We start from the raw sequence: 3685 nt of genomic DNA, 5'->3' as shown, positions 1-3685 counted from the left end.
TGATCTCTCGTCGGAAAACGCTGATGACGATCGCCAGTCCTGCACGCGATCCCAACGCGCGACCGACTATTTTCCCCGACCTTTACCTAAATCCGATTACCGCGCCCGTGCCTCACGTTCGTCAAACCTCGTGGATGTATCCTCTTATCGTTTCAAACGTTAAACGTTTAAAGAGACCTAACAACGCGTGCTCACAGCTCGAATAACGCTAAGAGAAATTAATTAAATTAAATGTATAAGTTCCCAAGTAAATTTTTGTAATAAAAATAATCTATTGAAAGTAATTTTTACATCATGATTCAAATAATTACAGAATTGCAATCTGTTTTAGTTCTTTGAAACGCGCCACTCAATTTCTTTTAACTTAATCCCGTTTTATTTTACATTAATGTCCATTTCTAACAATTTAGATTAACTTTAATCTCGGTTTAACTTACTTTTTATCTCTTTCTAGTTAATACACAAATATACGTATCTATATATAAATGATTATTGTTACATATAAAATTTTAAATAAAAGTACTTAATATTATAAAAGTATTATAAAAGTATATAAACTTACATACAATAATAATGAATTATACATATTTTTATATATTAACTAGATAAAGATAAAAAGTAAGTTAAACTGCGATTAAAGTTAATCTGCATTAATAGAAATGGGCATAAATCGTTGTATCTAGTAAAGCATTCGTGTCGATCGCAATTTTTATCATAGATTTAGGCGATTTTGAGTTAATTTTGCAAAAGTTGGGCATTCGATAATCGTGGCGGCATCTACGAGGGGCTTCGCGAAGCGCGGTTCGCGCTGCGATTCCTCGCTAAAAATGTTCGCGCCTGTATTCGAATCGCTCGGATCGAACTGGTTTCGAGTGGAGCCCTCGGATAAACCGGAAATCTTGTGGGATAGCTCGCAGACATTTGTCTAACGTGGTCGCGCAATTTGTCTCTTAATGGCAAACCGGAAATCCCGTACGTTTCGCCGAAGTAAACTAACTGCAATTTCTAATCCAGCCGTACACCGGAGCCGGTGTTTTAAATCGACTGCGATAAATCACTCCATACCGATTTTCCTCCGTGCCGTATAACCACATTGCGATTCTGCGATGGCAAATGCATGCCGAGCGTTCTACGGCGTCTCCGAGGAAACTACGAAGGAATTTAATCACGATATTTGCTCGGGTAAGAAAAGCTTAAGAAACGGAGAGCCCTTCTAAACGGATCTCAGAAACTGATAAATTAAATTCACAGATTAAAATGGATCAACTCTGATTTACTGCCAATTTTACGTTCCGCGAAGAATCGGAGCCACGAAGATGCACATGTGTATACGAAAATCTATATAGTAGCGTATGAATACAGAGAAATAAACACTACGTAAGCTCATAATTTTCTTCACCGTTGTTTCCAATTTATTTTGCTAAACATCAATTTAATTGATCATTTGAGAGACATTTTAGCGATAGTCAAGAGAAAAAACGCAATTATATTTATTTTGTGTGGTTTCAGGCTACACAGTCGTCCCTCCTAATTATTCCCACAGTGGTCAATCGACCGTTACACTCCTATTAATTGATGGGTCAATTGATCCGAATTAAGGCGGCGCTCAGCGGATTCAAATTAAGATCAATATCTTAGACCGTAACTGCAACCGCGACAGAGTAATCGTAAATTTCTTATGTCCAAACGATAAAAAACGCAATTTCGCACCTCTGTACGTTCTATACACCCACGATAGAACGCGTTGCTTCAGTATTCCCCAAGAAGAAACCCGCTATTTACATGTGTTTCACGCAAATCTAAATAAACGAAGTCCCATTGACTTTAAAACGGTACAGTAGATATTGAATTTTGTATTATTATTTTATAAAATTTATTTTTTTGTTTAATATTAAATATTGCTAATAATACAAAGTCCCATTCGATTCCAAATATCAAAATATCAAACGAGTCTACAACAATTAACGAATATGTCAATACACTTGACGCTTCCGTTTTATAATTTCAATTTTGAAACTTTAAGGTATATTATATATATAAAAAAAAATTCGCAACGTGTTTCACGCAAATCCAAATAAACAAAGCCCCATTGACTTTAAAACGGTACAGCAGGTATTGAATTTTGTATTATTATTTTACAAAATGTATTTTACGTTTAACATTAAATATTGCTAATAAATACAAAGTTCCATTTAATTCCAAATATCAAAATATCAAGTAAGTCTGCAATAATCAAAGAATATGCCAATAAGCTTCCGTATTAGAATTTAATTTTGAAACTTCGGGGTATTGAAAGGGAATTGTTGGCTAAAAGTTGTTTTCAAGATGATTTCCAGACAAGGGTGTCGCGTCTCGTGCCTGTGAAGTTGGCATATCGGAGCACCAATCTAAGAATGTACGCAAATTCTTGGCCACAAATCACATCACAGCGCTCGATATCCCCTCGTATTCACCTGATCTGGCTGGCATACGTAATAATAATAATATGCAATATGCCCAAAACTCCCAAGCTCCCCAAGCTTGACGACCAATTTTAAAATTTAATGTCTCCTCCGAAAGATAGCCCAGTTTCTCCGCGCGAGCCCCACTCGTGCGGGAGATGCAGTTTGGAATATAAAAATTTTATGCCAACTTCACAGACATAGATTGCCAGAGGACAGCATCAATTTTTGTTAATTGTTTATAATATTTGTCTTAGCCCAATTGCAAAATCGACGCTATCAAACGCTTGCGATTTCATTGCGTCTCAAACTTAAAAATTTCTAAAAAAAAAAAAAAGATTTAAAGAGCTCCAAGAGTTAAAGAAGAGAATAAGGTACGGTCGCTATGATTAATGAATAATGCCGCGAATGAGCGTGAAAAATGTAGCACATCGTCGATGTCATTAGGCGCGACAAGAAGGGTGAACTCGTTTCTTCGTGTAAAGAAAGAAAAACTGGCGGAAAGAAAAAAATTTTTTAATTGGATTTGGAGTTATTAAACGTCTCCGTATATATATATAAATGTTGCATGAATCTTCACGCTGTACTTTCCACCGCGCGGCGTAATCGCCATAATCAACTAATGTAGAGTATGACGAAACTATCGAGGAACGTCGCACAAAATGTGCGAGGGCGGAGAAATACTTCTTCTAGGAGGATAGGGCACCTCGGGCCGCTATAAATACCGATGATTAGGTGCGCCTGGCGCATTATACGAAACATGTAATCAGAAGTTCTCTACCGGACTGTGACATCATACCCGCGGTATGACGTAGGCGAGAGCTATAATACGGATGATGCTGGCATTACGCGATGCTTACGTCAGATGGCGATCTACCTACGCGATTGCATCACACAGCGTCATAATAATATTGCACAAGGCAAAGCAACATTCTTGTTAAGGGCTGTTACGCGCAGATGCTGGATTAATTGTAGGTGGCTCGGCCACGTGCGCCGGAAAGTCGAGACGCGATCTATCTGGATAAATGTATCGCGCCGACAATATTGACAGGCGCGGCAAAACCGGCGCGAAGTCTGACATAAGTATAAAGCGGGGAGCACACACTTCTGAACAACGCATACGGCGTAAGCATAAAAAACGTGCGTGGTCCAAACACATGTGCATAAGGAAATAGACCAAGCAATTTTCTTATGCTTACGCCGTATGCGTTGTGCAGAAGTGTGTGCTCCCCGCTTAAGGTGAT

This window comes from Temnothorax curvispinosus, unplaced genomic scaffold (genome assembly GCF_003070985.1).
Source record: "Temnothorax curvispinosus isolate PA1 unplaced genomic scaffold, ASM307098v1 QBEX01001640.1, whole genome shotgun sequence".
Taxonomy (NCBI): Eukaryota; Metazoa; Arthropoda; class Insecta; order Hymenoptera; family Formicidae; genus Temnothorax; species Temnothorax curvispinosus.
This window is presented reverse-complemented; position numbering follows the sequence as displayed.